Genomic DNA, 27825 nt, shown 5'->3' on the forward strand with positions numbered 1-27825 from the left:
CAGGGGAAAAGGACTATTTCGGCGAAGAGGATTAAACGCCAAAACCTAGGGGTCTTTCATCAAATCTCTACGCCTCAACAAGTTCACTAAGAACCGATACAGCATCAAAGGTCACTTTTTAAGAAAATATCTCCAGTTAAATTGGATCCAAAGCAGCAATACGGATTACTTGGCCGGAAAGTATTACCGGAGAGAAATTTGGGTAGCTCTATGACTATGAAAACGGTGGCACAATTAGTATAACCGCAAGCGGTAGTTTCACTTTACCGAGTAACCATGGTGAATGGTATATTTAAACTCGTCAACACCCCTGATTACCAAAAGCCTAGGAAGAATTTTCTCCAGATAAATGCAATATCAGAGTAAAAATCGAACCAGAGTGAATGATTTTCACATGCATTTTTTTAGAGATCCTCAAAGACACTCCCTTCATCTATTCATACTGATACAAAAAGAAAATGAAAATATAATATCACTCAAATTTTTATAACACTGACAACACTCTTAAAATCTACAGATGTTGTGACATTTACGTCCAGGGCAAAGGAGTCCCGATCCACGGGATGGGATTCCTGTTATCGACACCTCTTTTTGAAGGGCGCTCCCCGGTTCTCAATATGCTGTTCAACAGAATACCCCTTGAGTGAAGCGGCTAGGTTCCCGTCCGATGGTAGCGTGGGAACAGAGCGCACATGACGCCTTCCGTTGGGAGTAGCTCACAGCAATACTGGGCATCAGAAATTCACTTTCATTTTCAACCCAACTCTTAGATCTACGATATAACTCCTACATCTCGTTAACAACACATAATAAATGTCCTGTTCAATATATTACTCCCTCCACAAAACATACTACTACGTACTACTTATCTTAATGATTCGAACAACCTTTTATGTGCCGGAAAACAGGAAAAATGGACGGGTGTTACATGTAGTGTCATCAGAAATTATTTGGAATACCGTCATCAGAAGCCATCGATCCTGAGAACAGTCACATTCACTTTTTCGCAGGATACCCTACTTCATTCCGTGATAAATCTGTAACTTCAAGGTTAGCGGGGTGCGGAGCATCTGGGAGCTCAAACGCTTCGCTCGCGTCCCAACGCGCACCTCGAGGAGCAAGCGAAGTGAACCCTCGCTTCCCACCAAGCGCCTTTACCTCGCTCCTATAAGCGTTCGCTGGAGCGCGACGGTACACACTCGACTCCAGATTTCTCCGAGTACACGCCGCAAGCCTCAGGACCTAACTGAGAGTCGCCGAACCACTACATAAGCCTAAGAGTACCCGCAGCTCCTTATTAACGATGCCTTCATATTTGTTCGGCTCCACTCAAACGAATCACCTGAAAACGTTCCACATTTACTCATATGTTAGGCACACTTGAGAAGTACAAATTCCTCGGGGAAAAATCATCGTCGATTGGCTCAGTTTCTTGAACATAACCAACCAGGAAGATAAGTGTTTCCTTTAACATCGACTAGTGTCTAGAAAATATGTCTAGAGTAGTAAGGAAAAGAATTGCGTTAGGAAAAGAAGCTTTTACAAGGAGGAGAGAATTGATGATAGGAACGGTGAGCAAAGATGTTACGAAAAGACTCGTTACAACTTTGACATGGAGCCTAGGTATGCACATACGGCGCGGAAACATGATCAATGAAGCAGGATGATAGGTGTAGATCGGAGGTTTTGAAATTTTGGTCTCGAGGATGTAGAAGACTGTGATAGGGAAGAGAATGTTGAGCAAGCGGAGAAGGGGGCAGGAATAAGTTAGGAATGTTGGACGGAAGAAAATTATATGGAGTTGAAGAGTGGCTTTTGTAGAGTAGTGTGTAGAGTTATGTTTTCCTAGGAGAGACAAGATATTTATTTAGCCGTTGTGTCCATCCAAAAATCGACCAAAACCGATACATTACCTGTAATAATAAAAATACGTACATAAATATATTGTTAAAGAAAAAAAAATGTTTTCTAAAAGAGATTAATTAAAACAAAAATAACTCACTTTAATATTTCGGTGGTCACAGCAACCTTAAACGGGGTACGAGGAACTACAAGTACGGAGGTGGCTGGATACACCGAAATATTAAAATGGGTCATTTTCGTTTTAATTAATTTTTCTTAAAAAATGACTTTATTTCTTTAAACTATATATAATAATATAAACTTTAAACTGTATATAATAATAAATGTGCATCGAGCATATTATATACATTTTTTTCACTCACACACTTTCCAACTTCACTGAGGGCGTCGGCAAGGCCTTCAACCAAACCTAGACGCACAAACAGTAAAGGCACAATGAGAACAAAGGCGAGGGAAGATCCTCCATCGAAATGCCCCGCATCATCTCCGGTAATATCGCTCCTCAGAGATTAAGTCCCACTAGCGCAACGCCCCCATTCCCACTTGTCAAAGGCAGGTGAGTATGTTTCCCAGTGCATTCAACACCTTTGCGTTGAACCTATATAGGTGCTCGTCAAGTAAGGGAAATCTATTGGGAAAATTTCGCAATCATCCACATTGATACCTTGAATGAAAGACATTTCCCATAAAGGAATTACAATATTGAAATTAACCTCCAGGTTCAAGGGTAAGTCGTATACATAATTTACCAATAGAATAAAATTTACTATTATTACAGTGTATCTGAAAACCTCAGACGTGGGTAACTCATAAGCTTGGTTTATTAGGTTCATTCATTCCCTCAATACATTACCATTACGACGACTTGAAATGGCGAAACAGAGAAATGGCAATTTCGAAAGGCCGTGGTTACAGTTGCCAAACAAACGATTCTCTTCCCCAACTCCTCGTTTGAAATGTATCCACGATTCTTCCAGCACACCTGAAGGGTAAATGAAAACTCCGTCCTCCCCGAGTTCCTTCCGTATGTATCCCGCCCCACTTCGAGCACCATAAGGAAGCAAATGTATTAGTCCCGACAAAGAATTGCCCTTATGGAGACCTTACACACTGAACAATGAATTCCCGCCAGGAGTTATCTTCCCAAAGTTTTTTCCAGGGATTATTTTAACCATAAATATAATATTGGAAAGTAATTATAATTAACAATTGTGATTTTCACTTGTTTTTTTATTCACACGCCACGGGTTTCAACACTTCGCATCAGATGACACGAAGTGTTGAAACCCGTGTCGTGTGAATAAAAATAATTCAGTGAAAATCACAATTGCTAATTATTCATTTCCCTCCAATATGGAAAGTTTCCACAAAGTCAAGCCTGAAACTATTCGGTTCATTAAACTATTAGTTTTTCAAACTTCAGCGCCATCCGAATTCTTCCCTCAGACGAGCTAATTCGAATGTGAATCCAACTAATTCGGTAAAAATGAACGACTAATCGAAATGGGGATCAAATGAATGCAAATGAATACTCTGGGTAGAATGGATATTTAAATGAACAATAAGCTCCAAAAGATTTAAAAGGAAGCCTAGGAAACGCAACTTTCAGGCCACAGGCCACAAAGGCATATAACACACAGGAGAGAGCGGGAGACACACCGAAAGCGACATACTATATACAACTTAGGCCATGAATCGGAGCGGATTCTCCGTCGGTGGTCGCGGTCGTGTTCGAGGGCACGCCCGCCAAATTTACCACGGCTCATGACCGTAACATTGACGCACGGTAGCCTAGTGGACTACTAACATGAAGGGTCACGGGTTCAACTTTTGGGAGATACAATTGGCCACTACCATCTCATTACGCCAACAAAGTGGCATATTTTTGGGTCACAGACCTCGGGTTTGGCCCAGTGAGAGCTCCCAAACCCTCCCGTTTACCCTCAAGTGTGGAGAGGACGCATGCAAAAATGGAAATAAAACGAACTGTGGAAATTTGGGGATATTCTAGACCAAAATTCGCAATTTTTCCACATCGTATGTTTTAATGAAATTTGTATTGCACGGTGGAATAAGTTTGCGCAAAAATAATAAAAATGTATTAAAATATAAGACCTAGATTATAACGAGAACTAATTTCTCCACGAAAAAGGCAAGAAAATCTTTAAAATCGAGGAAAGTTCCCTCCAACGGCTCCGAATAGAGACACGGAGCAGAGAAAGAACCAATCTCGACACTCGGGCTCTATTTGACTTCGAGCCTCTTCGGCCACGCAACTTTGGCTTTGAGCACTGCCGGAAATAAGTAAACTTACAGAATTGATTGTCTCTAGAAAGAAGCACGCTCCACGATGACACTGCAATCGCAGCTAATTTTCTGGCGAATACTCAATTTCAAGGTGTCGCCGTATTTTTAAAAATATCCCATGAATATTTGAACTTTTCCAGCCTCTCCAGACATTCAAAATGCGGGAAACATCTAAAATCTTCCAAGGCTGGCAACCTTGTGAGTGTAACATGCAAGGATGGTTCATTACGAGATGAGACTCACAAAACCGAACTTCGAATTAATAAGTTTGGTAGGGGTGGGCAATGGAGGTAATCTAATTAACGTTGGGTCTTCATGAGAACGCGGTGAATGTATATCTATTAAATGATAACTGCATTTCGGGGACAAACTTTCAGCAGCCGGCATGCCCATCAAGAGAGCGACACAGTTTATAGAGTCACCACAGTTCAGATTCCAATTTTAAGATTATGCGTTAGTTGCCGCAGTCAAAATTTTACTCGGCTGTTTAACAGTGATGCGCAGAATTTACGTAATTCAAGTTCAAATTTCACTCCTTCCGGTTACATTAAATTAAATTTCATATGCATCTTTATGAAAGAGTAAATGACGAGGAAGACAATTCAATAGCTGAAGAAATATTCTTTCCTGGCGCCTGCAGTGAGTGAGGCCTAACCGGTGCGATTTACAGTGCCGCCACGTTTCGGTGGATGGCTCTGTCGCCTTCTTCCTCAGAGTGGATAACGAAGGCTTAGGAGTAAGCTATCGATATGCCGGCAGGCAGGGTCACCTGATACCTAATGGAAGACCTGTGAAGTCTTACTCTAATTAATAACTTCCAAAGCACAAAAATCACATTATAATCCTTTACAATGACAAACTCTTTGAAAGTTAATGCCATTGCACCAGAAATGGGCATGGGAAAACGCTGTGACCAATTTCTCAATAAAAATAATTTAGAGTTTCCTAGAGGTAACAGGTTACTCAACCCTAATAGTGCGCGTAAATTATCACATTTCAATAAAATTTTTATGGAATAGGTTAGAACTTCTGAGTACTTCACCAGGAAGCTTGCTGATAATCGGTCGTTTTCATGCTGGTTGATTTTTGATGGTTATCATGTGGTACAAACTGAATAGGTTGGCAAGGATTGACTATAGATACAGTACGTGTTGACTGCTGTCATTCGTGAGAGTGAAATAAGCTCAAAACGATGCCTTGGGCATACGTTTTACCAACAGTTCCGTGGCCTACTGGGAAAGTGCCAATTGCTCCTTTAGCTCGCTTGTAGAGCATTTTTACCAGGTTTGTACCTTGGGGGAGGGACAGACTATACGTCGGTCATCGCGCACGACACCTGCGGCGTCGCGGTAATTTAGAGGAAACACGAGGGCCAGGGGAACGAGAACACTACACAGAGCCCCCTCAACCGGCCTAAACAAATCCCCACTTTCACGAAATGAGCGGAAACTGCACCCGGGGTCCTTGTACAGAAGCCAACAGTTTATCACACCAAGGGTTTCCGCAGCCCTCTTGAGAGTCTGGAAGATGAATCTCCCCCGCTGTCACGACAAACGCCCTGGAGTATCTCCCGTCCTGCTACCCGGAGAATGCCAAGCATAGGGCTCAGAAAGAGCGTCCTCGCGAGAGGGGAGGTAACTGTGTCAACTCGCAACAATGGAACGAGAGCAGTAAATTAGCGACGATAATGACAAGGGCACTCCGATACGAATACCTGGAATACATTCCATCGAGACGGAACACACAAACTACTGTTTAAACCTCACGGGATACCTTTTGTTTAACTTGATCGCTTTATACGAAAATAAGCAGTGTTGAAATAAATAAAAGTCCTATTTGAGTGAATCAAACTCCTTCCATTCCGAATTTTGTGACTAGGCATGAGTTTAACATTATTTTTTTAAGTTTTGGCTACATCGCATCGCATTTAAGTTTTGGCTACAGCGACATATTTATATATGTATATTTTTTTGCAGGTTCCTCTTACCTTCCCCCATCCATTTGAAAAACCCTAACCCCCTCATCCCTTACCCTTTCCTCCTGGTGCTGCACCCCCTGCCACACACCTTTTTGGTGGCTTGCAGGGTATTGATGTAGATGTAGATGCATCCTCAGAGCTGGGGTTATACTTTACTTAAACCAGCACCGATTGCAAGAGCTTAACAGAGAAGGGTGCACACATTTCGGAGATGATCGCACATTTTGAAGAAAAACAAACCAAACCTCTGAGTATATTTCCATAAAGAGTAAGCCATCAGAAAATTATTAGAATAATTTGGGGGAATGCGATGCTCGCATAAAAATGAGACTGCGACCGAGAGACTTTGCTGGTTTAGCAGCATCAGCCATCAGCCAACCTGAGGATGCTGTTTTGGTTTCCACTTTTGAAAGTCTCATCTTGAGGATAGAATAAGAAAATTGTACGCTTGAAGACATATTTTAATACGGTACGACCGATAAAATCACACAGAAGACAACTTCCGATGGACCTAAGGCAAAAGTACACTAAAATGTTTTGGGAAGGCCTCGGGAAAAAAGGTCTTCTGCATTCAATATTAAGAATACACAGATATGCACTGCTGATTTTACTACCAGGCGCAAAAAATAATTATGCACATCGGCCATTACTGCTGAGAAGTGAGTCAGTCATCATTTTGTTATCAGCCACTATTTAACTAGTTTAAATATGATAAAACACGGTGAAACTCGTTGATGAAAAACAAGGAATAAGACGAAAAGCCATTAAAAAGGTACTTGAGAAAGAATAATAAAGACAGCATCACATACAGCTTTGAGACGAGGAGAAAAGAGGGTGATGACCAATCAATCATCGGATGAGAAGTATATTGATAAATGATTTAAAAAAACACGCAATCTAGTGCTCATAGTCGATTCTTAAAAATTTGCTCGAGCAAAATCACCTCTATCTTGACACATCATTCCAGTCTCAGAGTCATGAAATAAACTGGCCTTAAGAAATGTTGACTGAGTCAAACTTCGTCACGTTCGTTTTCTTGCAAGGTGAGATAAATATTCATTCAAGTCATATCTTATTTGGAGCACGCGAATGCTCGAGGAGGCTGCTTTCAAACTCTTCGAAGTTCGTCTTGACTCTGGGAATGTTCAAATAAACCCACCTTCGCCGAGATGCGAAGCCTAGAGTTTAGCAAATTAATTTTTAGTTCACGATTTATATCGGATTTACGTATTGAATGGCAAAACTAAAATTGATAGCGTTTTATTGCTCAGCAAGGAAACCAGATCAATTAAGCCATCGATTTTATACATGTTCAACAGGATGACATTTTGCTACATGATCCTCGAGATGAGTTCAACGGCAAGGAAATACAATTGAACAAACCGTAGTATTTAGTCAAAAGGGATGCCGGAAATTCATGGTATATATACAGGATATCGGATCTGTGTTTTAAGAGATAAATTCATAGAGATTATCCACTTGACCCTAGAACTTAATTAAAACCACTGGTTAAAAAAGGAGGGTTACCTACTGCAAGATTAATTTAACTTTTCGGGTACGTACGTTATTACATCTTTTTTTTGCTATTAAATGATTACTAAAGAATTTCTTTGGCATAATCTTTATTGTGCTTAATCTAAACGGTAAAATACTATAAAATAAACGGTATGCATATCTTTCCACAAGTTAAAGGCTCCTAAAATATCCATTGCAATAAATATAATACAGACAAATATATAAACTCTAGTTCACTACTTTCATAAACATTGTAAATAATCAAAGGTTGACCATTTAACATCGCTTTTCATTAAAATGCAACAATTTCAAAGTGCAAAAATCATTCGTCTGTTTTAATATCCATTTAAAATTATTGTAATGGGTATTTTAATCGAATTCATCTCAGTGAGAGAAGTGTATACCGTTAATTTTATGGTATTGTTCCGTTAAGAATGAATGCAATTAAGATTGTGCAAAAAAATTCATTAATATTCCAACCCGGATCCCTCGATGCCCGTAGTAACTGAACTGTCTAGAGCATCGAAGGATCCGGGTTATCTTTCTCTGCGGTTACATCTCCGAAATACGACTTCTTAAAATTCATCGGCTTTTTTAAAATGGTAAATCCGAATACACCCGGATACAATTGGCACACTTTTATCGTATAAACTAGAAGAATATTTACTACACGAAGTCAGCGCATATAAACTGAAACAATCATATTTTTATATGATGATTTCAATTGAATATACATAAACACACACGCACACACAAAATAAAAAAATGGAACCACACTCCTCCGCCGATAATATTTTGGAATCTCCAAATATCTTTTCGAAATGTGTAAGTGTATTCTTTCTAGTCAACCCATTAACACGACATATTTTATTTGCTATTTTAAGTACAATTTAAAAAAATTAATCAAGTTGACCTTTGCGAAAAAAAAATATCTCAATAGAGATCTATATCTTTAAATACCAAGGTCACCTATACCAATTAGACGACCCTGTCAAGAAGGCCTCAGGTCTCGTCTTTAAGATGCGACTATGAATACGCGCCTTAATCACATTTCAAGTCCTTTCTTTCGGGATTTGATTAATACAAACACTGCGGTTGCTGACTCAGAACCTAAACCCTCCCAGGGATTACACGGGCGACGTCGCCACCCAAGAAAGCTAGACGCCGTACCGAGTAGTAGTAGTTTTAGGGGTTTGTAGGGTGCGTCGACAGCTATGGTCATTTTGCACCACTGTCATAACGTAAAACTTATGTTCCTTTTAAACTAGGAATAAGTAAACAAATAAATACGAATAAATATATAAATAAATAAAATAAACAAAAAAAAAAGGAAAATGCTAAAATCAAAAGCATTAAAATTATGAGCTCCAAAGCTAAAGCTGCCCCATTAAACCGGTTGACCTTAAAAAACTTAAGACTCGGTTAATAGACCCAGAGTCATCCCCTAAAATATTTTTTAAGTCTCCCCTTATCTTCAACATGTCTCTGGCCCTTTGGTATGTTGTGCATTCCGTCAGGATATGTTTTATCGTCAGGGGTTGGAAACACTCATTGCAGCGGGGCTGTTCTTTTACCTCCGCAAAGAGGTACGAATGAGTGAGGGCAGAGTGTCCTATTCTCAGGCGCGTAATCATGACCTCTTCCCTCCGAATTTTCCGGATGGAAGAGGACCATGGTGAAACGACCGGTTTTATTGCCCTGAGTTTATTATTTTGCAGAGACTGCCAAGTCTCCTTCCACTGATGCAGGACCGAGTTCCGCAAGGCAGCCTTTACGTCCTCCATTGGAACCAAGGTGGAGTCGGTCTCGGGTTTTCGAAGGGCATCCTTCGCTGCCTGGTCAGCTTTTTCGTTACCTCTTATGCCGACGTTACCAGGAGTCCATATAAAGGAGACCCTGTTCCCCTTTCTCTGAAGGGACAACAGGGTATAATGGATCTCCTGGACTATCGGGTGCACAGGTGCAAAGACCGATATAGATTTTAGGGCGCTCAACGAGTCTGTGCAGATGAGGAAAGAGCCATCGCTTTCTTTTATTTCTCCTAGGGCCGTCCTTATGGCTGACAGCTCGGCTGTGAAAATGCTGCAAGAAGTGTGCAGTTTTTTCCTCACGACTCCATGGTAGTGGGACACGACCGCATAGGCACATGCAGATTCTGACTTTGACCCGTCGGTGTAGACTGGGACAAAGTCAGAAAGTGAGCCGAGGACGGCACTGAAGAGCTGCTGGTATTCGGAATCGGTCGTCTTGGCTTTGCGGCGTGCACTGGCAATGAGTTTAATATCCGGCATTGGCGTTAACCAAGGCGGGTACTTAGCATAGGAGACGGGGCATACTTGAGGAAATGTAAAATTTACCGCGTTAATAAAATCATTAAAACGAACGGCAAAGGGCCTAGTTGCCCTTCTCCGCCTGTTAAATAAGTCTAAAAACCGTTGGTTAAAAACTATGTTAAAACAAGGGTGGATTGTCTCTGATAAAATTTTACAGGCATAGTTGCCCATTAAAATCATCCTGCGGGTTTCCAACGGAGGCTCCCCTGCGTCTGCAAGTAAGCTTGGGACTGGGCTTGTTCTAAATGCCCCGGTGGCCAACCGTATCCCAGCATTGTGGACACATGTAAGTGGTCTCAAGTAAGACTCTCGTCCTGAGGAATACACTATGGAACCATAGTCCAGTTTGGATCGCACCAAGCCTCTGTACAATAAAAGCATGCTGGTGCGGTCTGCTCCCCAAGTGGAGTGAGTTAAAAACTTTAAAACGTTGAGGGTTTGGCGACACCTCTCACGTAACACGCGGATATGCTCCCGCCAGTTCAGCTTTTGGTCCAGGATCATGCCGAGAAAGCGGACGGACTCCACAAATGGAAGAATCCTACCCAACAGGGTTAGGGTCGGGGTAACGTGGTAACCGCGAAGACGGTGAAAGTGCACGCATTTCGTTTTCTCCATGGAGAAACGAAATCCGTTCTTTCGCGACCACTCTCCCAGTTTGTTTAGAGTCACCTGGGCTTGCCTGGAAGCGTTTGGCAGTCGTGTCGACCGGCAAAATATGGCTAGGTCGTCCACATAGAGCGATGCCATCACCGGGGCATTGATGCATTCCACCACGTCGTTGATGGCGATGGCAAATAACGTCACGCTCAGTACTGAACCCTGGGGTACCCCGTTCTCCTGTGTAAAAGATCGGGAAAAGTGCTTCCCAGTCCTTACTTTAAAAAGGCGGTTAGTTAAAAAATTTCTGATAAATAGGGCCATGTTGCCTCTAAATCCCCACTTGTGGAGCGTGTTGAGGATTCTCCATCGCCACACACTATCATAGGCCTTCTCCAGGTCGAAGAAGACTGCTATGACGTGTTGACGTTGGAGAAAGGCTTCCTGGATGAAGTTCTCAGTGCGAACCAGATGGTCTGTCGTGGACCTGCCACGCCGAAAGCCGCACTGAGCGTCGGAGAGCAGGTGTCGACTCTCCAAGCACCACATGAGACGTCGGTTTACCATCCGTTCCATCACCTTGCACAGGCAGCTGGTGAGAGATATGGGACGGTAGTTGTTCGGGTCATTTTTGTCCTTGCCCTGTTTTGGGATTGGTATCACGATGGACTCTCGCCAGGCATTTGGAAAACTGCCCTCGTTCCAGAGTTGGTTGAGGGTATTTAGGACCTCCCCAATCGCGGTTTCCGGAATGTTCCGGAGAAATGCGTTGTGGATTTCGTCCGCCCCTGGCGAGGTGTAATGGGAGTCTTCGATGGCGGATTTAAGCTCCCAGGACGTGAAAGGCTCATTGTAATATTCGCTTGTAGGACCTGCACCAAAATTGAGAGGGACTCTCTCGCATCGCCTCTTCCGGTTCGCAAAGTCCGCGGCATAGCCCTCGTCACTGCTATTGGCCGCGAACTGACTGGCAAATATGTTGCTTATTTCGGCAGGTGAATTAACCACCCGGCCAGCAACAAGCAATGGCGAGATGACAAATGAGCCCTTGGACCCGGAGATTTTCTTGACTTTGTCCCATACCTGACCAAGTGGCGTGCGATGGTTGATGGTAGAGACGTATTCTATCCAGGAAGCCCTCTTGGCCTCCTTCACGGCCCTTCGAGCTCGCGCTCTCAGGCGGCGGTACGATGCCAGATTAGTTGCCGTGGGATATTTTCTAAAAATATTCAATGCTTTTTTCCTCGCCCGAATCGCCCGGTCGCATTCCCCGTTCCACCAAGGGACAGGAGCTCGATTTATATTCCCGGACGTACGAGGGATACTTTTGGTAGCTGCCGCCAACAGCGTTGAACTTAGTTTATCGACGTTGTGCAACGCGTCGAAACTTGCGTCGTGTTTATATGTAAACGTACGCTTGAAAAGTGGCCAGTCCGCACGGTTAATACGCCACTTTTCCGGAGGTTTTGAAATGGTGGGCGAAGAGTCTTCTTTAACGAGTAGAAGAGGAAAATGGTCACTCCCACAGAGATCGTTGTGGGTGGACATTTTCAGCTTTGGGGCTAGACTTCTCGAGCATAGACAAAGATCTATTGCTGAGAATTCCCCATTGAAGCTGTTAAAGCGGGTTTTTTCGCCGCTATTTAATAAAAACAGGTTAAAATCCTCAATAAAGTTGGATAAAATTCGACCTCTCCTATTACTTTGGGTTTCTGGCCCTCCCCAGAGAGGATCATTGGCATTAAAATCTCCCATCAAAATGAACGGCTGAGGAAGCTGGTGGACAAGGGCTTCAAGGTTCAGGCGAGTCACCGGTGCACCCTCTGGCAGATACACGTTGCATAACGTCATCCTCTCAGGGGTGTGCACCGTGACAGCGACGGCCTGGAATGGAGAGTTCAGTTGGACTCGCGAGGTGTAAAGGGCCTCACGGGCCGCAACTGCTACTCCCCCTTGGGCTCGTTGGCCACTTAGGTCATCCATTCTAAAAACAGTGAACCCCTTCAGAATACCCTTATCTTCAGCCTTAAAATGGGTCTCTTGGAGACAAATACAAGAGGGTTTAAAATCTTGGATTAAAATGGCCAGCTCCTCCTTGTGCCGATAAAAACCATTGCAGTTCCACTGCAGAATGGAACACATTTAAAATGTTAAATTAAAATAAATAAATAAATAAATAAATATATAAATAAATAAGTTGACTAAAAAGGGAGATGGCCAACTCTATTGAGGTTATCGCTTGAAGCGATGTTTCCTCTTCCACTCGTTTGCGAAGACCTCTGTATCAGAGATACTCTGGTCCTCTTCAATTACCTCCGGCTTCTTTGGCTTCACTGGAGGCGGCGGGGAAGGTGTATTCTCACGCCCTTTTGGCGTGTTCCCTTTGGTGGTTTTTAGTGGGCTCTTCTTTGAAGGGCCCACAGGAGTAGGTGGCTCCTTGTCCACCTTACTCTTTCCGTCCTTCACCCTTTTGGGTTTAGGCACTTGCGTGTTTTCCATTGGGGATTCTTTCGGTATCTCCGTCTGCGTGGCGATGGTACACTTTACACATGGCGTGGTTGCAACGGAAGCAAAGGACCGGGAGAAAGTTGGGGCGATTAGCGCCCTGTATTTTCTCCTCGCTTCCGCATATGGGATTTTTTCCAGTGTTTTTATCTCCATGACTTTCCTCTCTTCTTTCATCTTCGGGCAATCACGAGAGTACACTGGGTGTGTACCCTCGCAATTGACACAAAGAGGTTCCGAAGAGCACTCTTTATTCTCGTGCGCGTCTTTGCCACAGCGCGGGCAGGTGGCCTTGCCCTCGCAGCGCGACGCGACATGGCCGAACCGTTGGCATTTGAAACAACGCACGGGATTTGGGATGAATGGCCTCACTGGTACCGATTCATAGCCCACAAACACCTTGTCGGGTAGTCTATCACGCGCAAACGTCAAGATCACGGAGGTGCTGTTTACGTTTTCTCCGTTGCGCCTTGTGGTGAGTCGACGACAATCAGTCACTCCCTGAGAGAACATTTCTCTCTTGATTTCTTCGATGTCCACGTATAGGAGGTCGTAGTGACTGATGACTCCCCGACAGGTGTTAAGAGTGCGGTGCACCTCCACCTTAATCGGAATGTCATGGAGCATTCCCATAGCAAGCAGTTTTTCACTTTGTGTATCGTTCAGGGTCTCTATAAGAAGTGTACCATCCCGGAGCTTCTTCACGCTCTTTGGGTCCCCAGGCACAATCTGTGACAACACTCTGCGAATTAAGAAAGGAGAAACCTTTTTCAAGGTTTCACCTTCCTTTATGCACGACATAATTAAATAGCGCTTACATGCGCCAATACACTTTTCTCCCCCGCCGGTGTCCGGACGGGATCTTTTTAGTGGTGGAAAGGGTTTTTCCTCCATAATAGTAAATGATTCGTCCCTCAGGCTGCCAATATAGAAGAGGGATCCCACCGCCGGGCAAATAAGAGGGATAAGGGCGGAAAGGCGAAGCGGGTCAACCCGATGCCGCGCCATAATCCCCTCTCATTATTTTTTAGTGGTCGATAGATAATACATTTGCTATTTACTTGGATCGCCGGTGGGGATAAAAAAAATGTCGGTAAGAGACGAAACGCTGCCACTATAGGTCACACCGCCAACTCTTTAAGCGCGAGGACCCAGGACTGGTGGTGCCGGGAGTGGGAAGACAGGTGACGGGGGTGAGGGGTGAAGCTGGGGGCTTTGGGGTGGTGGGGGGAGATGGGGGGGACGAAGATACGGGGTCGATCACAAAAAGGGCTGTGGGGGTGGCGGGGCTAGGGGGGTACGAAGGGCTCCGTCGGCCCTTTTCCGGGGAGCAGCCTTCACGTCCGCGGGGCTGACAGCGTAATTTGGCCGGGGAGTGGCAGGGAGTCGTGTATGAAAACAAGGGGGATGGCTTACGGCAATGTAAGCGGCGGCGGCCGCCCCTCGACGCCATCCCCCACCCCTCCCAAATGAGACGGCCCTGCCCGCGACCCCCCCCTGCTCACCACCCCCCTCCTCCACCCAAACCCCGCGCCAGGGATGGATGCAGAATTTTTGCGAGGGCGAGGTGAGTAACGCCCGATATGCTTGGTCGATGAAAATTTCCGCCTCAATTATTTTTAGGTTAATGTTTTCTGTTGACTCCAGCAGTTATCTTCCTTTAATGAAATACGTCTCGATTGGAAAAAAATAAACTAGGTTCGAGGGCAGGAAGGGGGGCGGGAAGAGAAAACGTGGCTAAGAAACCATAATAGCACGAGAGCTAAGACATTCATCACAGATTTTCAAACATGTGGAATATTTGTGTGAAGGATCATCAGCCGATCAATAAGCAATAGATTTTCGTCAAATTCCCTTCTTAAAATTAGTTTTTAATGAATTTCACAAAAAAATGCCTAGACTGATACTTTTTCCTGCGATATTAATATTTTTTTTTATCTTCAACTTTTACATTAAATTGCACGAAAAACGCCAAGCTTTAGGACTACTAATTCTTCCTCCGATATTAATAACTTTTTTTTATTTTCAACTTTCTCATAAACGTTTGCTACCTTCCTTTCCACGGGTCACAGGGACTCTCCCTGCACCTCCCACGTCCCATCTACAACCACCCCACACACAGCCACCTCCCTCCCATCCCCATTCGAAATCGGTCCCCTTGCATATCGCCTTGTGTGCGGGTGGGAGGTCAGGGAGCTCTGCCTTTGTGATATACGAATTTGAATATCACATTTCGATGTCAATTGTACGTACCTCGCAAAATTGTTGACAAATCGACTCGGAATTTAAACGGGCTATATGTCGTAATATAATATCATAGCGTACGAAAGTTAGTACTCCATGATACCGCATAAAATCGAATAATATCGTATATTATGGACAAGTGATGCATCGAATTTTCCAACGGCTCCATAGCGCATTACAATACTCGTATTACACGAATATCTCATTCGATGCATCGGAATACGGCGAAGTCCTATTATGGGGAATATGCATTCGAAACATGGAGTTATACCGGATAAGGCTGCCAAGTACTGTCAGGGGCAGTTAACATTTCCCCCATGCCCTTCCGTTTGACTAGCAATGCTCCACTCTAATTTCTATCTAATTCCCTAAGATTTACCATCCAGAAAACATCGAGAAAAAATTAATTGTAATAAAATTCACGTTTTATCACATCACACGAAAAATCTCACAAAACTGCACAAAATCATACTATATGTTTCTATCGCTCTCCATACTCCTCTCGATTCAACTCAAATCACGTCTCTCCCTCACGGGACATCGTTCAGTAAATGTTCCAAGTATGCATCCATAACGCACCTCTCTCTAGTTCATCAATGTTACCAGTTACATTGCGATCAAAGGCAGGTTTTTGACGAAAAACTGAAAACTACGGAAAAAATACTTGGCAATATCGTGGTCTATAGGGTACAAGGCACTCTTACATTTCTGAGTCCCAACTATCATTAGATTAAAACCCTCAACGGTCCACATTATAACATATCATTTCTTTAACTCCACATACCTTATACTTCCACCATTCCAACACACGTTTCCTTGTCTAACTTTCGAACTATTCCGAATAAACCTCTGTCCTCACACACCATGGCAATCACTTATTTTTGACCATTTTATGTTTCCATTCTTATCGACGACCACGCCTCAAAATCCTCCAAGCTATGCTTATTCTCTTGCCTCAATTGCTAAATCTATATTCGTATAAGAATAATCTCCACATGAAATTTTTCACTAACCCTTACTTTACATATTTCGTTCAGGTCCCAGCCATTTACTCTCTCTTCGCAAATTCTTCCTTGACCAACGTACTTCTTCTCCCGATACACTTACTACATTTTTCATTACCGATTAAAATACTTCCTAAATAAAACCTGCCCTACTTTAGGTCTTCCTACTTAAATGGTGAAATCTTTTTAAAATCTGTTGAGAATCTCATCACCTTCGCTGCCCTATAACTGATTCTCATCATTATACCCAACACATTGATTCTGAATGGGTTCAAAAATCATTTTAATCATTTGACTAGTTCTCGGTCAACCTAAAAGGCTAACATAATCAGCTTTCGAACTATTTTCATTCCTATTTGCCCTTCTCATGTCTCACATCCAATTATCTCCGAGTATACGATGAAAATCACGGGCATACGAGACAACCGTGTTTTACTCCTTTGCCTATCATTAGCCATCCCCACTCTTCATTCCATAAGCATACCTTTGAAGTCGGAGACATATACAGGCTGCCTGCCGCTGTCGCTTACCCGTCCAGCTCCCTCTCAACTTCCACATTACGTCAATTAATGGTACCCACTCTATTCGAAAAGCATCACACAATAGCAAAGTTACTGACAAGACCAAGTTATGAGCAAAGATTTGAACTATGCCAGTAACAGCAAAATCGCAAAGCAATTATAATACCTGAATTTATTGAAGTACTGAGCTCATGCATTCACCCTTCTAGTTTTTATGCAAATATATTGAAAAGGATTATTTCTTAATGCAAACTTGAGTGATTTCTTCCACAGATGAGAAGGTAACTTGAATAATTTGAATTCTTGACAGTATATTGACATCACTTCGATAAGTATTATGATGCCATAGAAAACATTATGATATTAGATTTAAGAATTAAAACTTAAGGGAAACATGACTAATATTGTTTAAGCACTGCTGGTTTTAAATTACGAATAAATATCCATTACAACATGGAGCAATCCAGAAAAGAAACTTGGGAAAAATTTAAAAGAAAATACATACAGAAATGTGATGTCTGAACATAATTCCGAACGAATGAAATAAGGACAATTTGCACTTTTCCACAGTTTATTTAACGTACGACGCGTTTCAACTCACAGAGTCATCATCAGGTACAAGGCGATGATGATGACGAGCGATGATGGCAAGGCGATGATGATGACTCTGTGAGTTGAAACGCGTCGTACGTTAAATAAACTGTGGAAAAGTGCAAATTGTCCTTATTTCATTATGATGAACTTCCACGACCTCAAGCCTGAATCTGTTGAACTTATAATTCCGAACCATTTGAAATGTGTATTTACGTGCCAAAATAATCTAGAAAAGGGAATACAAAATGCCTACAATATGTGGGGAACTCGTGAAATGGGTGGTGACTAGTTGATCAATTGATAATCAATAATTGGGTTTCCGAAAACCCATACGCCAATATGTTGATGTGCTTCATGAAACTAGAAACACTGGAGCCACTGTAAGTTACAGAAAAGTAAATTCCATTCCTAATCATTGTTTCATTACTGTTCATTCTCTTTTTGTTATATTGTTAACTATTATTTGTCTAATTATTCAAAATGCTAAATATATTACTCACTGAGCTCTTTGTTACCTACTGCGCCGTAGAGAGAAATCCACGTAATTTTCCTTATTCTGTCATATTTTACGACTCCCGACGTCCAATGCTTCCAACGTGTAAAACATCGTCATCTGGGTGGCCACCCAATTCATGGATTCTCATTCCCAACTATTTCTCGATTCAACCATCGAAAATGTCGTTGTCCTCTTCGCTCGAATTTTCTACCATAGATATTATTTTCAATATGTCTTGGGATATGATTACGCGTACTTTCGCGGACCACCTTTCCTTGCTTCGCGTGCGACTGGAATCATTGAAGCAGAAATAGAAGGAACAACGTTCACATTGGGAATATCCGAGGCCCATATCAGCTTTCACATTTGCACTGTACTCACCCAACCTTTTAAAAAAATAATCGGCACCTACCACATTTTCCCGAATATGTCGAAACGGAGCCATTTCCAACTATTTCCCGATTTCCCAACCAAGTGTTTATCCTGCGCGTGCAAAATACCCTGGACACTCTCGACTAATTTCATTACCTTAATAACACACGACGACCATGAACGGCGAATGACGACAAAACGTGAACATTCATGCAACCGTGACAATTCCCATTTCAATGATTAGACGAAATTGAATGATTAAGAAAAACAAATCAACGATATCCAAAGCTTCTGCTGGGTATTGTTTCCACAACAGGGACATTTTATGACGCACGTTGTACTTGTACAACGGCTCCATTATTTTAAAAGTATTTACCGACAAGGAAACGAGACAGTTACAAAACACCGTAAAACTTATCAAATAATGGATTCGCGGCAAAGAAAAAAATTACTCCTTTGCCAAAAAACCTACAGTCCGCTTCGACACTAAACATTTACAGTAATAAGGATAAAAAGGGCAATAAAATACCAGCTATTGAGAATGGAATCGTGTATAGAGTGTGTCGACAGAAATTATTTACACAAAAATCGCTACAGAGAAGGATAACCTATATTCAGACCTATTATTAGCAGTAATCTACGTGACGAGGGTAGGTATTTGTGAGACTCCTGCACTAAGCACAACTGTACTCGCAGCCACGACAGAAAGATCAATACACCCCGAGCTGCATATTATAATAACTCACTCTTTACCTTTGAATGCCCTCTCTACCGCCCTTGATTTCATCCAAACTGCCCATTATTTTTTCTACCTTGCTATATACGCACCACTTATGATGATAAATGTTTGCCCTTTTGCATTTAATCTTTTCTCTTTTCATTTAATGAGCTTGTAAGTAAATTTTTGTCCAGCGTTTGATGCACGGTAAACTCGTGCGTCACACACGCATGGACTATATTTTACTTAGGGTACAATGTCGTCACGTTTGCTTTTTGTACGTGGGCACCTATGGCAAGGGAAATGCATTCCTTAAAACATTCCATGCTGAATAGCAGGGTTTATTACATCCTGGATCAGATTACAATCAGAAGTCCTGATTAAAGTTTGTAAGAAATATAAACGCAAATTCAAAATTAGCGAACAATGATTTAATATCACACACGGGTATGAACACGTCATGGGCAAATATGCTAAGCTGCTGCCTTACACGAAATTTAATCAACTAATAACCACAGCAAACAACCTTTGTTCCCGCCCGGGAAAATCAACGTGAAACATGAATTGTTGGGTAAAAAGAAAAAGAAATTGTTCGATTATCCCTAGAACAGAAATTGCAGCGGGCAACCTGAATTGGTGCACTTAAAATAGCTCGTAATAGAATAAAATATTCAGGCAATTTGAGAATACCCCCGACAGATCATCGGATATGTCACTCATACTTGATCCGTGTTTATTTCACATCATCCCTGCGGATGATGAACGCTTTCTGATTTTTATGCCAGCGCACGGATTGGCATGAAACTGTTCGTTAGGAAACCACACCTCTTCCCCTTTAGTTCCAGTTACGAGAAAACATTTTAATGATCTTTTCAAGAATAATGATGATTCAATGATTAATGGGAGGGGGAATATTTTCCAGAAGTTATTAAGCGTAGGGAAATAAGTGATTCCAATTCTTTCTCAAACACCCATTAGCAAAATATAAATTTATGAGCCATCGTTTGTAGATCAGCATCTTCAAGCTGCAATCATTCAATGGAACATGTTACAAATATTTTTCTAAAACAAAAATGGCTTCCAGATTTTCTGACACAGACTATTTTATGCTCACCAGTTAAAGCATGGAAAGTATACTCCCCAAAGCGTTTTCAGAAACCGGTGACATACCTCCATACCCTTGATTATAGATTTATTTCAATTCTTTACAATGTTATTATCCAACAAAAGAGAGCGGAAGATTTACTCAGGAAGATGAATAATACGGGCCAATTACGACACACACAACTATAAAGGTCCGATGAAATTCAATATCACAAATTCTCAAGTGCCACTCGTCTCTCTGTTTCACTTGAAAATCACTCACCCCAACAATATATCGCCATTTCATATGATACCGGTATAATACGATTACTGTTCATGAAAGTGCAATCATATAATTTCTATCCGCATTATTCAAAAGCAATTCATTGAGCATAAATTTTAAGCAACATTTTCAACTTAATTTGTAATATAGATGTGATATAAGTTTCATTTACTTGACTCCAGAATGGCGTCAGCAACAGCCGTTGTGTATTAAAATTTGCCCAGTTCGCCTTTGGCAACGGTGGGGGGAACACTCGACGCTGAATTTAAATCATTTTCGCCAGAGCAAATCGTCACCCGAGACCTATATAATACTATTATAGAGCTTGCTCCTCCCTTTAGCAGAGTAAGAACATTATTTAAAATGTTTAAAGAGGGGAGAAAATCATTTTCAAAGGAAGGTGAACCTAGAGCTCAAGTTGCTTCCTTTGCGGAAGCAAATATCAACACCGCTGCTGCCATGTTAAGAGAATATCGTCTAGCAACACTAACAGCACTATCATGAATGTTGAAAATTTTATTGGACGTAAACCAAACATTTGTTACAGTAAATTTGAAAATGGGACTTGTTTGTGTTCGGTGGGTTCCGCGAAAATTAATGTTAAGTGTACTTCTATGCTATGTTACCAGGCTTATCTTTGTGGAAATCCATTATCACTGAAGTAAAAATACCGATGTATCTTTCCACTCAGTTTTTATTCGGTACAACTAGTTCCGTCACATCGGCGTCATCCTCGGGTATTGTGCAGGTATCTGAGGATGACGCCGATGCGTCGAAACTAGTTGTACCGAATAAAAATTGAGTGGAAAGATAAATTAGTATTTTTACTTCAGTTATGTGTCCTCACCGTCCCTACGGCCCAGACCTACCAAATGTGATGGTTTCTTGCTCCCGAATGTGAAGTAACACCTGGAAAGCATACGAGCACAAGCATACTCGTATTTCATCACCAACGGCAGGCGTAAGCAAAATGAACGGTTCAACTTGCGATGGCTGCAGCTAAGCAATATCGGAGTCAAACCAATTAAGTATTCATCACATATCCGATATACTTTAATTTAAAAAATAACATGAAAATACAGCTTTAGACAACAAATAAGGAGGTTAAAAAAGTTATGAAGCATGAAACATTCTCCCAACTAAGACCATTTTAGCCTCGGAAACTTTTCAGTTTGATTTGTCGTGATTTACACAAATGTGAATACATGATTATTTATTTTCGTGGAAATATATTTTTTTAATTAACAAAGTACAAGGTAAATCCACTTTTGTTGTTTTTGACGGTGACTTAATAACTCATGCGGGGTGCAGCCTTAGCTAAATTTCAACGAATTACATATTTACTATGAATCTAACAAAACATACCTAATGATGAAAGAACAGCGTAACATTCCATGTTACGACGTAACGAAACCTAGGTGGTAGTAAAAATATTCTATGGGCAAAAGCAATGCGCCTTCGTATGTTACGCTGCAGCGAAACCTAGCTCGTAATAAAAATATTCTATTTGGAAAATGAAAGTGTTTTCTTTCATCCTGAAGGATTTTCACCACGCTACGCCTGAAACTGAGTTGTTTACAATATACCTAGTTGTCACCACCAATTTAAGCAAACTTACATTATCACTCCAGGATTTTCGGCCGAAAAATCACCGAACTGGGGGATTGAGATTGCTCAAGGGTTCTCGGGATTCCTAACCGCGAGTTTGCAGAGTCACTTGGCCCGTCACTGGCATATAGCTGACGCGGAACATTTTGAGGCCCGTCGCGCTGACAAAATTTTTCTCTCTCCTAAACTTACAAATAGCCCTAACTTACAATCAATAAGTCTGACAATCACCCGTATAATGACGATAAATAACTCAGGGAATAAAGGCCTGCCGAAAGGATGAAGTAATTGCGATGGGATCAATTCAGTTGCTACGGTAGGATGGGAACCACACCATCCGGCACGAGAAAAAGCCACACTTATTAATGCAGAGGGCTGCGAGTTTAGGACTAAGATGATCAGATGAAGACCCACTACACTGCAAGAATAAATCATCTGTTACTATGAGAGAAAAAACTCTGGCAGGTGCAAATATCAAAATTTTCCAAGCACAATTCTCAATTAAAACCAAAGCGAGGAGTCCCAAATTATTTTGATCCTAGGAGCCTATCACGTTTTGCCATTAATTTTGCAAAAATCTCATTCTACCCCTCACTCTGATCATTAAGGGCTAACACCCCCTGCTACAAGAGACATTGGAGGGTTGCAGAGCATGATGTCAAGGTATATGCGGGCCACTGAAGAGGAATAACCTTGAGTGACTTCTTCGCGGTAGCGCATGGACTCCATTTCCATATCGAGGCAGGGAGGGAAATACCGCAGTCGGTATTTTCCTCCCAGACGGGATCCGTTTGCCGTTTGATTGAGTAGTTTTTAGATGCAGCACGGCGTAGGAGGGACTTAAGATATCATCCCGCTGACACTGGGAATACCGCCTTCACTCAGCTTCCGCCTATGCTCCGAAAAGCGCCCTTAAAAATGAACCCCGCCGCCGAAACTCAAAAAAGCACGACGGATATCGCGAGATCAGTCTCTGGGGTGACGTCGAAAGGCAGACGGCGGCGAGCACCCGTTTTCGAGAGGCATAGAAGTCCAAGACCCGTTGGGTAAATGTTAAAAACCCACCGCACGGATCTGGAGTGAATCAGGATGCTGCGGTGGCTTATGTACTGGCTTCACATACCAAAAGCCAGGGCTCGAATCCCTGGGATGGCAGAATTTTTCAGTGGTACTCCCGATCCCTTCTTGTGGTGCTTTGTGGTGAGCACTTTCAAGAGGAGTATGCCATCCGTTGGATGGGGCGTTAAACCGTTGCACCTTGCCTTTAGTGTAGGCTAAATACGACGCCGGGTTTCTCTCCAACCTTCCTCCATACCCTGACCATCCAACCCTTACCTAATTAACCACATAGAGTGTCTGTCCCAAAAAAAATAAGTACAGCAATGCCCAACGCTTTTCGATTCAAAAGGCGTTACTCACTGAGAGTTTACGCCTCAGGGACAGACAGTGAACACTAAGTTTTACGTGTAAATCCTCGGAAAGCCGCGGAAAAGAGTGCAACGCGTCAGCAAGGAGATCTTTGACCCCTGTAGGTTGCACCACGACAACGAGCCGTCCCACACCGCCTCCCTCGTGACCGAGTATTTGGCCAAGTACAAGGTGGCAACGCTGTCCTAGGCGGCCTAGAGACCCGGAATGGCACGGCCGGAAATGATTTTTTTCCCCAAAAATAAAAAGTAGCTTGAAGGCAACCATTTTGGAACGCTAGATTACGACAAAGAGGCCGTGACGAGGTGCATGAAAAAGGTTCCTGCCGACGCCTTTCAGAAATCGTACCACGACTGGCAGAGCCGCTGGCATCCAAGTGACAATACTCAAGGGTGCTATTTTGAAAAATTCTTGTAATTTGTACTTTTATCCGCAATAAATTTTCCCCCTGTTCAATCTACTTGTTTTTGGCACAGACCATGCATCCCAAATGGCGCAAATATCGGTCGCCTTCCCTAATAACTAATACTAGCAGAACCTGGAGTTGTAACGGAAAACTGGGTTCACTCGCAGTCTACAGTATTCCATACTTTATTACAGCAAAACGATTCGATTGAAGGGTAGTGCGCAAACAACAAATTGTTTCACCAACTATGGAAGACCTGAAGGGTAACGCATGTAACAAAAACTGAATGATATCTAGCATTGACAACATCCGAAAATCCTGGAAGTAACGCAAGAGAAACCCGTGCATTATCTGAACATACTTATAGTCAATAAATCATGAAAACTGGAAAGGAAACTCGTGTAACATGGCTGAGACATAGCTAAATATTTGGTTATAACACGAAGTTATTGCATGCTTTGATGAAAACAATAGGAGTAGGGAGAACTACATAGAGCCAACTTATTCGTGTCCTTACGGAACGGAGTTTCACACGACATGACGACAACTTCGCAAAATGATGTAACCCGGGCCAAATTAACCCTGTTATACACTATGCAAATTAATTATGAAATTAAAAGGAAAAATTAAAGCAATAAAACCATTGACATGCAAGTGATAACAGAGCAAACGTTCCGCCTTACACCTACTTTCATGTACCGTAACTAGCGAACCGACGAAGTTAATCATGATTGATTGACGGTTATAATTAAAGACAACGAAAGTAGGCGCAACTAAAATTACAAATAAGAATTGCCATTACTTCAGTTTATTAGAATTGCTTTTCTCGGGAAACAGACTGTAAAGCTCCACCACAGTATTTTTTCGCCTGAAACTTATCCCATCACACGAATAGGCAATCGAATATGATCCCTCTACAATGAATAACGTAAACTATGGCTTCCATTCCAAGTGACTTCAAGGTTGACGGAACGCATGGTGTGATTTCATTGGGTAGCAATTCACCCCCCTGGGCCTCAAAATCAATCTCGGGAAGACACGCGGGACTGTCGCCGCCGATGGCAAGGAAAGAACGACCATTCAGAGGGGAGGGAGGGCCGAAAGAAATTCAGTTGTGGTCATGTTCACCGATGGGAAGAGCTCAAATAACTGATTAGGTGGACTAAAGGCGAGCGAAAGGCGCCATACATCACGTCGACAAAGCGAAAAAAATGTATCCACAGTTTTTTTTTTAATGGGCGTAAAACTGTGGTCTTTGCAAAACACGACGGCAGCCAGGATTCACACACCGCATCCTTCCCACGTGAATTTTTTAGAAGCGAATTTGGGACTGCTGGGTTACTGAATGTACATTGTTCATCCATCAGTTGATCATGAGGCAGAGAATAAGAACAGGAAATTGGCTACCTATATAAAAAATCCACGGGCTCATGCCAAAACGATCGCGGAAACACAATTCCTGTGACACTTTCAAGGATAAACTGTGCGGAAGATGATATTATTTTACGAAAATCAGTTTTATTATTAGTATAAAGGTAACGAATGAGCGCTTTTATTAAAACATATATGACATAGGAAAATATGTTAATAAAATTTAAAATATCTATTATATTCGCTGAAGGCTTAACAAGAAACATATCCAAAATCTACAGCTCGAGTGGCGTCAGCAGCTAGGGGTTTCAGGCGTTCCTAAGGCTGAGGAAATTGCCATCGTTAGCGATATTCAAGAAAATATTTTATATCAGGTCTCGATATTCATGCCATAGGACCAACAGCGAGCCACAGAGTTCGAAAAATGAGGAGGGAAGAAACCCCCCTCCCGGGAGAAAAGGGTGGAAAGTACCTGGGTACGCTGGCAAAAAAACCATACATTACTCCGGCGCCATATACACCAATCAGTCATCGCACTAACATAAGCATCTGACCACATGAAACAGCTCGGGGTCGACGTGAAATGACAGCGAGATACCGCTCACAACATTGACCACAAACGAACAAATTACAAATTTTTTTCGCATCATTGACAGTATTAGGGATTAACCGGATCTGTAAACTGTAGCTTTTGCTATATTTATTACTCAAATATTTCAATCAAAATAAGTAATAATAATGAGGGAAATACAATTTAAAATCAGAGAGGGGCGACGATGGCTGGATTTATTTGGTATCCCGACAGATTATGCACTCGAGTGACAACCGACGTGAGTTCAAGGAAATAACATTAAATCCCCTCGATCGGATTCGAACGGGCGACATCCCTGGCCACCAGCCAGCGGGGTACCCACTCAGTCGACCGAGTCAAAAAATTTAACAAATAATCCATCCGAACGCGTAAGAGAGAAATAAAAATCCAGGGGCAAAATAATAAATAAACAATACATCGCCATTTACCTACTGGCCACTGTAAACAAGGTTGCAAGCAAGAAAACATTCATGCATCGAGCGCGGACACGATTAAACCTTTCCAGAGCGGATCATCCCGCCGGGAGAGATTAGAGGTAGATACAAAACGCGTCACAAGCCACGCATGCGACCCAAATGTGCATGTACAAACAATAAAAATTAGTGCCAAAGTCATGGGGATAATATTTACTCCACTTGTTCGTGGTACTCGGAACGGTACAATGAACAAGCAGCATTAATCACGGTCGAAAATAAAGGCAGCAAATGCGAAAGAGCAAAGATATGATACACACAAATACGGCACAGAGAAGGTTCGGATACTCAAAACTATTTCCGCTAAACGTCTCCTCCAAATGTCGCGTCGTCTTACTCTCGGGAGTCGGCGAGAATCCCCACGGGCCGGCACGCGCCCACCTTCGGAGAGACCACCGGAGCCACTGCAAGCGAATCCACTCGCTCGCCTCGGTCTTTCGCTCCCCAACCCCCGCGCTTCCCCCACGCACTCCCACTCCTCCCCGCCAGTCCCGCCCCTCTCACTCCCGCCCGCCGGCCCCCGGCGCCTCAACCAATAACCACAGCCACCAGACACGGTCCCCCTATTACGTCACGGGGGTTGCCTCCTCAACACGGCGCCGCACAGCGGGGTGAATTCGAAAAAAGCTGGACGGAGATCCAGAAGTGTTTTCATTTTTTTTCCCTTCTTTTCCGCGCTCGGAATTAGAAACTTATCGTAGTCATACTCCAATGATTGGTGCATGCGGCGCTGCATCTTTTTTTGCACTTGGTCACAAAAATATGCAGATTTGTCACAATTGATCCTAAATGTCCCGGGTTTGACGCCCTTCAATTTCCCCCGAAAAATCTTCCAAGGCCTATCCCGTTAGACAACAGTTATTGGAAATAAAGACGATGCTCCCTTTCGGAACAGTCGCTAAGCTTTCAGCAGGTCTTGAGTTTCAACGACTACTTTTAATTATCTTTGTATTTTGTTTTTTAAAAATGGGGAAAGGCGTTCACTTTGACAGAGACAGTTGACTGGTTTTGCGAAAGACTTTCTTCAACATAGGGGCTGATGTCACAAGATTTGGCGAGGCTATAAAGAATGCGAATCTGAAAAGTTACGGCCTTTTGCGACGCCGGAAAAAAATCGATTTTTGCAACGCGTGTTGGAGCGATGCTCCGCGAGCCTACCACCGGGAATACAGTAATTCAATAACTGCGATGATTCTGTTCTTTATATCCATTCACTTGGCAATCCTGATATTCATACTCCGTGCGCCGAATCACATATTCAAAGATCAGGAAGACATCAAGAGGAAATCACTTCTAAAAAATATAATCCGATAACATGTATCCTTAAGAGTACATAATTTAATGGAATGGATATATTGAAACGAATAATGGTATAAGTGGGGTCTTCCAGAAAGTAACGCTAATATTTTGCACTGCCACGTGGCCCAGTGGAGGCCACCTTCCGCCAACTACTGCTTTTTTGCGACCCGCGACCACTGATGCTGATATTTATTAATTAAATGACATAAACGCATGTGTTCACATTTTCGCT

At 42.5% G+C, this 27825-nt stretch overlaps 1 protein-coding gene across 3 annotated transcripts in view; it reads right to left on the bottom strand.

The window, feature by feature from the left end:
* Positions 1 to 27825, bottom strand: part of LOC139697227 (beta-1,4-N-acetylgalactosaminyltransferase bre-4-like) — a 413079-nt gene that overhangs the window by 216058 nt on the left and 169196 nt on the right. The window contains exon 1 of one of the 3 annotated variants that reach the window (XM_071595895.1): positions 26555 to 26655. The exons of the other annotated variants lie outside the window; for them this stretch is intronic. The gene's annotated coding sequence lies outside the window, so the exon portion shown is untranslated. Of the gene's footprint in view, positions 1 to 26554; positions 26656 to 27825 lie in introns of those variants that run through there. 3 annotated transcript variants of the gene reach the window in all.

The sequence above is a fragment of the Hetaerina americana genome, unplaced genomic scaffold (genome assembly GCF_022747635.1).
Source record: "Hetaerina americana unplaced genomic scaffold, ioHetAmer1.1.p SCAF_70, whole genome shotgun sequence".
Lineage (NCBI taxonomy): Eukaryota > Metazoa > Arthropoda > Insecta > Odonata > Calopterygidae > Hetaerina > Hetaerina americana.